Source organism: Babylonia areolata, chromosome 23, assembly GCF_041734735.1.
Source record: "Babylonia areolata isolate BAREFJ2019XMU chromosome 23, ASM4173473v1, whole genome shotgun sequence".
NCBI lineage: Eukaryota > Metazoa > Mollusca > Gastropoda > Neogastropoda > Buccinidae > Babylonia > Babylonia areolata.
This window is the reverse complement of record NC_134898.1, coordinates 39,652,333-39,663,867: the sequence shown is the minus strand read 5'-3', so window position 1 is coordinate 39,663,867 and position 11,535 is coordinate 39,652,333. Positions and strand designations below refer to the sequence as shown.

The following is an 11,535-nucleotide window of genomic DNA, read 5'->3' as shown; positions in this document are numbered from 1 at the left end:
ACACACACACACACACACACACACACACACACAGAGAAAATAGAAAGGCAGGCATAGGGAGAGAGAGAGAGAGAGAGAATAAAGACAAAGAGAGAGACAAAGATAGACAAACACAAGATAGCAAGAGAGAGAGAGAGACAGGGGAGACAGAGAAGAAGAGACAGAGACAGGGACAGAGAGACAGAGACAGGCAGTACACCGATACCAACTGATAACTATGCAGTAGTCATGTAGTCAGCGACAGCTCCCTAACAGCCGTATCAGGACTGCTCCCTTGTGACACCCTGTGTGACACCCGTCAGGCCGGACATGGGCTATGCTCACATACACACACACACACACTCCAGTCAGAACCTCTCCCCGGAGTTTTTCTCTCTCACACACACCACACGATTTATCTACTGCACATATATTGGAAGGTTAGTATGTGTGTGTGTGTGTGTGTGTGTGTTCAATCAGTTCAGTTATGCCCATCACTCCACCCCCGGAGCATTGGCCGCTCACAACAGTCCGCCAGAGTCCTCTCTCCTGGGCTGCCCTTTCTAATTGTCTCCAGGTGTGCCCCATCTTCTTGGTGTCTGCCTCTAGGTTACGTCGCCAGGTGATTCTTGGCTTTCCTCTCTTCCGTGTGCCCTGGGGATTCCATTTCGTGTGTGTGTGCGTGGACACATGTAAAGATATACATTATAAATGTTATTGATGTGACTCTAAGGCAACGTATATAAAAGTGTTCCATAGATGTGGTTTTTTTTTCTGAATTTTTGTGTTTATTTGTTGTTGTTGTTGTTTTCTTGTCTATCTTTTTGTTGTGAGTATATCCGTGAAATTTTGAATGGAAAGGTTGGTAGTTTTTTGTTGTTGTTGTCTGTTTGTTTGGTTGTTTTTTTTAAAGGTTACTAAACGTTCCCTAGTCCTTGCAGCTACCAGGAGAGTGAATTCACTCCCATTGTGTCCAGGGCTCGGCATAGATATAGAAAAGGCGGGGCCCAGTCCTCTCCTTCCTGCCGTTTTGTAAACGTCCCCCGACTGAAGTCAAGGACTCTTGGAGTGAGGAAAAGCAGCCGTTTTAATTAACACCCCACCTCCCCACCCTATAACCCAAATCGACTGCTCATTCACATTTGCGTGAGGGGACGAGGATGTGGGTGAAAAGGTGTCTTTCCCAAGGACATAACACCATGCGTTCGTGGGCTGCAACTCCCACGTTCACTCGTATATATACGCGAGTGGGCTTTTACGTGTATGACCGTTTTTAACCCGCCATGTAGGCAGCCGTACTCCGCTTTCGGGGGTGTGCATGCTGGATATGTTCTTGTTTCCATAACCCGCCGAACGCTGACATGGATTACAGGATCTTTAATGTGCGTATTTGATCTTCTGCTTGCGGTATACACACGAAGGGGGTTCAGGCACTGGCAGGTCTGCACATATGTTGACCTGGGAGATCGTAAAAATCTCCACCCTTTACCCACCAGGCGCCGTCACCGTGATTCGAACCCGGGACCCTCAGATTGAAAGTCCAACGCTTTAACCACTCGGCTATTGCGCCCTTCTGACACGGGGACTCGAACCCCGGTCACTGGTGAACACTGGGTCAGAAGTCCAACGCCTGACTGGTTCTCCCACAGCGCCCCCTATTCAGACATCTAATAACCACCCTCCTTCCATACGTGCGTCGTACTGTGTTCGTGGCCATAACTCACCCATTGTGTGTTTGATCCACCCAGTTTCCCCCAATTCTCCTCTCCTAAGTTGAGTGGAGTGATGGCCTGGATGTAACGCGTCCGCCCAGGAAGCGAGAGAATCTGAGCGCGCTGGTTCCAATCACGGCTCAGTCGCCGATATTTTCTCCCCCTCCACTGGACCTTGAGTGGTGGTCTGGACGTTAGTCATTCGGATGAGTCGATAAACCGAGGTCTCGTGTGCAGCATGCACTTAGTGCACGTAAAAGAACCCCACGGAAACATGAGGGTTGTCTATGGGAAAATGCAGTTTTAATAAAATAATAATTTTAATATTAATAGTATTTATATAGCGCTGAATCTTGTGCAGAGACAAATCAAAACGTTTTCACACCAGTCATTTGCACGCATGCATAACTCTAAAACATGTGTTTTCTTTACCACACCCACGGGTGAACGCGAACCTGATTTTGGTATGGGGAAGGTTCAAACGGCTGAATGAGAGGACTGGGCCCCGCCTACCGAACCGAGCCCTGGATGCAGTACATGTGAATTCACTGCCCCGTGTGATGATGGCCTTGAATGGCTATGGGTCAGTCAGTTTTTTTCTCTTGTTCTTTAAACCACAGAGTGGCACCATCCTCGATAGGAATCCAAACATCAAGACAGACAGTGAGCAGCAACACTTTTAAAGCACATCACAGTGTCAAAAAGAAGGAAAAATGAAAGAAAAGGTCATCACTCAAACTGGGAGATTATTCAGTTTTTAGTTATCTTTTTTTTTTTTTTTATAAACTTTTAACTCCAACTGTAACATAGAGGATTACAACACTGTATAGAACAACCCCCAAAAATTAATATGCTCAACTCGCGAACATAGTGCAAATAGCAAAGTTACCTCCCCCCCCCCCACCACACACACACACACACACACACACACACACACACACACACGCGCGCGCGCGCGCACCTCCAGAAAAAAAAAAGTGTCGGACAAAATTAGACATTTCCCAATGTTACGTACGAACTTGCTATATTACAACTGTACATTTTCGTTTCACTAACTACGAAGCAGAACAAAGCCTCACTCGTTCTCTGCACCTTGGGTGGCCAGTCACACACACACCTTTGAAATGACCAGGAGCAGCAGCAGAAGCTTGACGAAGTGTGACTGGCGATCAAGTGAACTTAGCGCGGCAGAAATTAAGTGCAGCGTTGACCTGCACGGGAATGCAGAAGCGAAAGCTTGGTGAAATCGCCAACCGAAACCTTTTCATTGTGGAATGCCGACCCCACGAGCGCGATATATCTGCAAAACTGGTTCTCTGATTTACATGGGGAAAAAGATGTAACTAAAAACTGTGTAAGCATTTGTTTGTTTTTAAAAACTATCTCAGAGTTCTGCCAGAAGTACAGGCTTATACATTTTTTGCGAAACTCATGACGTTAAATCATTAACTCTCTCCATACGAACGGCGAAAGAGACGACGTTAACAGCGTTTCATCCCAATTACCATCATCAAAATATTGCAAGCAGAACGCTCTTATACTGAAGAGGTGAATGTTGACAAAGAATACCACAGTTCTGACGACGGAAGCTAAAGGTTGGGTCATTCAGAATCCCACTGGACATCCGAGGATTCTGTGTAGATGAGAAGAGAGGACTGGCCGTACTGAGGCGACTAGTAAATATCCCCTATGAAGAACATATAATGTACAAAGTGAGAACGTCTAGACCGTGGGAACGAATTACAGTATCTCTTTGATTGTTCAACGTCTGAAGAGGCAAGAAGAATACATTTGCCAAACTTTTACTGAAAAACAACAACAAATGTTTTTAGATTCCGTTCATTATTCACAAGTACAAACAAACGATTGCTGACCCACCTAACTACATTCCTGAAAATCATGACGAATGCCTTCTGATCTAACTACATAGATTTGTATTTGTATTTGTATTTCTTTTTATCACAACAGATTTCTCTGTGTGAAATTCGGGCTGCTCTCCCGAGGGAAAGTGCGTCGCTATACTACAGCGCCACCCATTTTTTTGTATTTTTTCCTGCGTGCAGTTTTATTTGTTTTTCGTATCAAAGTGGGTTTTTCTACAGAATTTTGCCAGGAAGAACCCTTTTGTTGCCGTGGGTTCTTTTACGTGCGCTAAGTGCATGCTGCACACGGGACCTTGGTTTATCGTCCTATCCGAATGACTAGCGTCCAGACCACCACTCAAGGTCTAGTGGAGGGGGAGAAAATATCGGCGGCTGAGCCGTTATTCGAACCAGCGCGCTCAGATTCTCTCGATTCCTAGGCGGACGCGTTACCTCTAGGCCATCACTCCACTATGAAGCATCTCTCTGAGTAAACATGCTTAATTGTTTGTTCGCTTTTTGTTATTGTTTTGTTTTTTTGTGTGAGTTTGTTTGTTGGCTTTTGTGTTTGTGTTTTTCAGTACAGTGAATTTGTTCTAATTGCGTTGGGATAAATGCCCACTCACTTCTCGCATGTATACATTGTATATACAATGCTGTATCTTTTGTATGTTACTTTTTTCTTCTTATTTTTTCTTCCTCAAAAATGTATGTCTTAACCAAACAGTTGGTATGGCCATTGTTAAAAAAAAAAAAAAAAAAAAAAAAAAAAAAGAAAAGAAAAAAAAAGAGCAGAATATCAAATGTGACCAATATTTGTATTAGTAACATAAAATGTGTAACATTTTCACGCGTACCCACGGGGTATCCGGAAATAAACACATCTTGTCTTGTCTTGATATATAACCAAGCGGTCAGAGTGTTGGACTTTCACTGGCCTGGTGTCATTCCGATTCGCGATAAAGTCCTATTTTTGCGACCTAAATTCAGGAGGCCCATTTCACGGGCAATTTTTGTGCATAGATGAAATTAATGATGTTACCATTAGTAGATGTTGTAACCCATTTTCAGTAGTTTTCTATTCCTGTTTTGAACTCAGTTTTGATGCGGATTCAGTCACTAAACTAACGTGCCGCCATTTTGCTCTTTCTGTTTTTGGTCCCGCAAACCGTGTATAAACAATAACAACAACAACAACAACAACAAAAGATGGCGTCTTGAGACGACAAGTGTCGGTTCAGGTTCCTGGTATAGGTCATTCGCGTCGTGGTGTGCCTGTTTCTTGATTAGGAATGTCGACTACACCGCAACATGTCATTTCTTATATGCCTCCACATTGCAATGGTTTAGAACGCTACAGTAGGACATGACCCTGATACCCCTATTGCCGGTTCGACTATCGCTAAATCACTAAATGGGTGATCCTGGTTACTATGTCCCCACTTCGTCTATGTTCTGGAAAAGACAACGGTTCAGGCCAGCTTAGTTCAGTTACTCAATAAGATGTCACTACGTTCGAACAAAATAAGCTATATACACCACACCACATCTGCTTAGCAGATGGCTGACCAGTAGAGTAACCCAACGGACTCAGACCTCGAGGAAAAAAATGATGATGGTAATAATGATAAGGAATAATAAATGAATAAATAAATAAGAAAGCAACAGCAGCAGGATATTCCTCGATCCGATTCCTTGCTCCGCGTGCTGAGTTGAAGAGATTTGGGTGTTGTTTTTTTTTTTTCCGAAATCCCCCAAATCAACATAATGTGTAATTCTAATGCGTGAATCCCTTAGTAAATACACACATGCGGAATATCCGATACAGCACGTTATAATTATATCCCCAAATCCGTGTCAGTGCTTGGTGCGTTATGGAAACACGAAGATGCCCGGCAAACTCTGAAAGCGGAGTGTGGTTGCGTGAACGGTGGTTTAAAAACCATGACACACTTTTAGGTAGCGAGCGTCCTGGGTTCGTGTCTCGGAAGGACCGGGATTAGCCTTTCTGTAGGACCTTGGCCAGATGGTTGGGTAGACATACGTCTGCTAGGCGGAACGATAAAACGGACGTCCCCCTGGGCGACATGTATGCAGCACAAGAAAGAAAAAAAAAACAAAAAAAAGAAAGAACCCATGGTAACGGAAGAGTTGTCACTTGCGATCTTCTGTGGATATAACATCCATTTTGATTGGTCAAATATGTACATCCATGGCTGATACAGTTTTTTTTTCTTCTTTTTTTTTTCTAATGAAAAATGGGAGTCACTGGATTATGATGATATTGATGAGTAATACAGTCCAGTGTAGAGTGCAGTGAAAAATAAAGCACAACACAACACAACACAACACCATACAATGCGATGGAATGCAATACAATGACCTGCGATACCATGCAATACACTATTTTTTTTATGCAAAAAATTGTTTAAGACATTGCTGATTACCAAAATAATAAATAAATAAATAAATAAATAATAATAATAAATAAAAAAGTAAAAAACAAAAAAAAAAAAACATAAATACACAGATAAATAAATGAATAAATAAAAAACATAAATACACAGATACATAAATTAATATATAAATGAATAAAATATATAAGTAGAATAAAAAAAAAATAAACTCCAGGCAGGTCAGGTTTGATCGGGAGGGGGGTTGGGGGGGGGGGGGGGGGGTCACTTTTAACAAAGAACAGTCTGACTTTGGCGTCGCCGAAGAGAAGGGAGACAAATGGCACGATATTTGTGTCTGCGGGCCATGGGCGCTGACAGTTTCCAAATCGACTCTTTAATCCTCGGTTGCCGGGAGGAGGGGTGTGTGAGTCAGTGATCAAGGTGATTGGAAATCGATCCGTAAAGAGTTAAGAGCAGGAGCCTGGATTAAGTCAGCTTCCTTTGAAAGATAGGTTTGAAAGATAGAGTCGAACCGGGTCAGTTTGAGTGGGTAGTTTTAAGTGTGTTGTGTTGTGTTGTGTGTGTGTGTGTGTGTGTGTGTGTGTGTGTGTGTGTGTTTCGAGGTTCTTCACAGACTGGTCAGAGGGTTTCTGTATGTGTGTGTGTGTGTGTGTGTGTGTGTGTGTGTGTGTGTGTGTGTGTGTGTGTGTGTGTGTGTGTGTGTGCAGGTGAAGTCCTGTTTGTGATGTACTACCTGTCATTTCTAGTTATATACAGTGAACCTCGTATACACGATTGCTTATCAACATTGGGTGTGAGAGCAATCAGCGCTATAAATATATTAAATTTGTTCGTCGTCTTCTTCTTCTTCTTCGTAACAGTAGTAGTAGGAGGAGGAGGAGGAGCAGGAGAAGGCGGAGGAGCAGTAGTAGTTGTATTGTTATTATTTTTTCTCTCTGTGTATCTGCCTATTTCAGTCTGTCTTTCGCACACACACACACACACTCACTTTCAAACCAAGCTAATGTCAACCACAATGATGTGTTACAGAAATAACTGCGGGCTGACGTTTTTCACGTGACCAAGGACACCACAAGGAGTTTAATTTTAATTTGTGACTGCACTGGAGACATCGCCAGAACACTGACCACCGCTGGTCAAGAGGAATAACCCATGGAGTCACTGCAGACAGTTGTCTGTCTTCCCAACTAACTTCTGCTTCACCGCGAAACTGGCGATTTCGTCTGCTTTTTCATACAGGTAGGTTATTTTCAATACTTTCAACTCGATTAAAACTTTTAAGAGGATCGAGCGAGAGGTGTTTGATTTGGTATATCTATTTATTTGCTTGTTTATTTACTTATCTATTTTTTTTTTAATCCAATCACTTATTCATTAATCTATTTATCTAAGTATTCTTTTTTTTCTTTTTTTTTTTTTTTTTTTTTTGGTCAACTTTTGTAACTGTAAATGTGTGTGTAGGTATTTGTATTTGTATTTCTTTTTATCACAACAGATTTCGCTGCACTACAGCTGCGACCCCCCCCCCCCCCAACCCCAACCCCCCCCCGCCCCCCTTTTTTCCCCAGTGTGCAATTTTATTTGTTTTTCCTATGGAAGTGGATTTTTCTACATAATTTTGCCAGGAACAACCATTTTGTTGCCCTGGGTTCTTTTACGTGCGCTAAGTACATGCTGCACACGGGACCTCGCTTTATCGTCTCATCCGAGTGACTAGCGTACGTCCAGACCACCACTCAAGATCTAGTGGAGGGGGAGAAAGTATCGGCGGCTGAGCCGTGATTCGAACCAGCGCGCTCAAATTCTCTCGCTTCCTAGGCGGACGCGTTGTATTTAGGTCATTATTAGGTAGTGTGTCTGTGTGTGTGTGTGTGTGTGTGTGTGTGTGTGTGCGTGTGTGTGTGTGTGTTTGTGTGTGTGTGTGTGTGTGTGTGTGTGTGTGTGCTTTAGTATGTATTAATATGTCACTGGTCCCGAAGTCTGGTTTTGACGTGGAGGAGGGGGTGGGGACGGGGGTGGGTGTGGGGGGGGGGGGGGGAGGCGTTGAGGGGGGGGGGGGGGGGGGGTCGCTGCACTGTAGCACTGTAAACGCATCACCAACACTCCCCAGTTCTGACGGTCATGAGGTGGTATATGTGGAGTGATGGCCTAGAGGTAACGCGTCCGCATAGGAAGCGAGAGAATCTGAGCGCGCTGGTTCCAATCACGGCTCAGCCGCCGATACTTTCTCCCCCTCCACTAGATCTTGAGTGGTGGTCTGGACGGTAGTCATTCGGATGAGACGATAAAGCGAGGTCCCGTGTGCAGCATGTACTTAGCGCACGTAAAAGAACCCAGGGCAACAAAAGGGTTGTTCCTGGCAAAATTATGTAGAAAAATCCACTTCCATAGGAAAAACAAATAAAACTGCACACAGGAAAAAATACAAAAACAATTAAAAAATGGGTGGCGCTGTAGTATGGCGACGCGCTCTCCCTGGGGAGAGCAGCCCGAATTTCACACTGAGAAATCTGTTGTGATAAAAAGAAATACAAAATACAAAATATAGGGCCTTGAGTTTCAAACAAAAGCTCCTCTCTCTGTCCACACAGAGTGATTTTGTTGTGTGCCTATTTTCTTTCACTGTCCGCCGCGTCTCCTTTTTTTTTTTTTTTTTTTTTCCTGCAGCCTGGAGCCAGTTGCATCGCTCGGACGGAAGAGCCTACCTACCTACCTACCTAGTATGGTCGTCGTAACCCGCCCTGCTACTAACTGTGTGTAGTATGGAACTGACCAATGGCGTAGTTCGGTCAACGTAAGGCATTAAACGTTTTAGTCACGTGTAACTGTCAAAAAGTTAGAACCGAGGAATGCGACTGGCCACCTACAGCTGTAACTTGTAACTGTTCCCTGTCTTGGAGAGACCCCCTTTTTTATATCATAATTATTATTTATTTATTTATTTATTTATTTATTTATGTAAGCTTATCTATTATTTATTCACCTTTTTTTTTTCTCAAGGCCTGACTAAGCGCGTTGTGTTACGCTGCTGGTCAGGCATCTGCTTGGCAGATGTGGTGTAGCGTATATGGATTTGTCTGAACGCAGTGACGCCTCCTTGTGCTACTGAAACTGAAACTGAATTGGAGAGACCGTTGGGTCTTGTCACGTGGCCATTCCATCTCTTTTCCTTTTTTTTTTTTTTTTTTTTTTATTTTCACTGTGGTCAGGGAGGTCTTCATATTCGACCAACCAACGTGTTGTCTGATGGTTTTCCTTTACTTCTTCGTTTGTCACGTGGCCCTTGTTGTTGTTGGAGGCAGAGATGCCAAGGAGTCTCCTGAAGCATCTCCTTTGTGTGAATAGGAATGAAAATGGGCATGAATTTTGTATGGATATGCATTGGCACACACACACACACACACACACACACACACACACAACGAGACGCATCTACACCTACTTTGTGTGAATATGAATAAAAGTGTGAATGAATTGGTATGAATATACATTCCACAAAACGATCGCAACCGCAGTTTTGAAAAAAAAAAATCCCCCAAACAAAAACAACAACCAAAAACAAAAAAAAGCAAACAAACAAAATTCCTATCATCTCTGGGTCTGTGTCTTTCTCTTTCACTCACGCACTCACTCACTCACTCATCCACCCTCTCACAGCACGGCGGCCTTCGCCAAATAAAGCCACGCTAAAGGCCCCTCCTCCCTCACTGACATGATATACGTGCGCGCTCGCACGACGCATGCAAGCACGTGCGCGCAACACACACACACACACACACACACACACACACACACACACACTGTTACCCCTCCCCCCCATCCTCCCTCCCAACCCGCAGTTTCCCCCTACCACTCTCCACACACACACACACACACACACACACACCCATACATGTGACAGGTGACCTTTTCCCATTGCTATGGTGCTCGGGGGACAGGAGGGTGTGTGTGTGTGGGGGGGGGAGGAGGTGGGGGGAGGGGAGTCGGGGGGGTCGGGAGGAGGCGTGGGGAGGGGACTGGGGGGCGGGGGTGGGGGGTGAGGGGGGGTCAGTTCAGTACTTCAGTTCTATGCTGCACGTGCGCGTGCGTGTGTGCGTTAATTAATTCACGGAAACAGAGTTCGTACGCCGGGTGGCCTTGACTTGACCCATCCGATAATCATCAATAATAAGTGTGTGCACCCTGATGGCCTCTGGTCGCGGCAGATGGACAGGGTTCCAGTCTGTCTCTGTCTCTGCCTGTATCTGTCTCTGTCTCTGCCTGTATGCCCCCACCCCACCTCCCGTCTCTTTCATTCTCTCTCGCTCTCTCGCTCTCTTTCTCTCTCTCTCGCTCACTCTCTCTCTCTCTCTTGCTCTCTGTCTGTCTGTCTGTCTGTCTATCTCTTTCTCTGCCCCCCCTCTCTCTGTGTGTTTTTCTCTCTCTGGCTCACTCTCTCTCTTGCTCTCTGTCTATCTCTCTATCTCTGTCTATGTCCTCTCTCTCTCTCGCTCTCTCTCTCTCTCTCTCTCTCTCTCTCTCTGAGTGTGTGCTAGTGTGCGTGCGTGTGTGTATATATTCATATGCGAGTGAGTGTGTGTTCTTCGGTACAGCGTGTTGTGTATATTGCATGATTTTAGACGAAAGGAAAAAAAACAAAAAAAACACCACCACCAAAATCGTGAGAACCGTGTACAATGAAATAAAAATATGTGTGTGTGTGTGTTTGTGTGTGTGTGTGTGTGTGTGTGATAGAGAGAGAAAGAGGGTGGGAGAGAGAGAGAGAGACATGGACAGAGAGAGAGAGAGAGAGAGAGAGAGAGGATTATTTCCGCATTCCACCACTCCTCGGTTTTTTTTGGGGGTGTTTTTTAGTTGTTTTTTTTTTCCCCCCTCTCACCAAAAGGCCGCAATAGTTTACATACCCTTACCTCCCCCTTTCTTTCCCAATGCCCCCCTCCCTCCCTCCCTCCCTCCCTCCATCCTTCCCTCCCGCACCTCAACATCCACACTCCACTCCCCCCCCCAGCCCCCCGCCCCCACCCCCACCCCCATCTCCCTTCCTGTTACCACTCGCCCACTGTTCGCATCACCTCTCGTACTCCTCTCGCTCTACTCACCCATGAAATTGTTTTGTGCTAGGCACGTCGTCATTGAATATTGTATACCACACAGTGATTTGTTTTAGCCAGAGCATCAGTGCTTCGTAATTTTTTTTTATTTTTAATTTTTTTTTTTTTAAAGATATCAAAAGTCAAAGTCGCATTAGTGTGTTTTATCTCTTTTTTTTTCTTCTTTTTTTTTTTGTTGTTGTCAGATTAAATGATTTTTGACTCACTTGTGTAAACAAAGTGAGTCTATGTTTTAACCCGGTGTTCGGTTGTCTGTGTGTGTGTGTGTGTGTGTGTGTGTCCGTGGTAAACTTTAACATTGACATTTTCTCTGCAAATACTTTGTCAGTTGACACCGAATTAGGCATAAAAATAGAAAAAAATTCAGTTCTTTCCACTCATCTTGTTTAAAACAATATTGCACCTTTGGGATGGGCACAAAAAAGAAGAAGAAGAAAAAAAGAAGAAGCCTAAT

General features: G+C 44.3%; 1 long non-coding RNA gene across 1 annotated transcript; it reads left to right on the top strand.

Moving 5' to 3' along the window:
* The first annotated feature begins 467 nt into the window (after window positions 1–467).
* LOC143297730 (uncharacterized) lies at window positions 468–9,110 on the top strand. The gene is made up of 3 exons (XR_013057302.1): window positions 468–601; window positions 7,000–7,209; window positions 8,638–9,110. It is a non-coding gene; the product is annotated as an uncharacterized LOC143297730 (long non-coding RNA).
* Window positions 9,111–11,535: the final 2,425 nt, after the last annotated feature.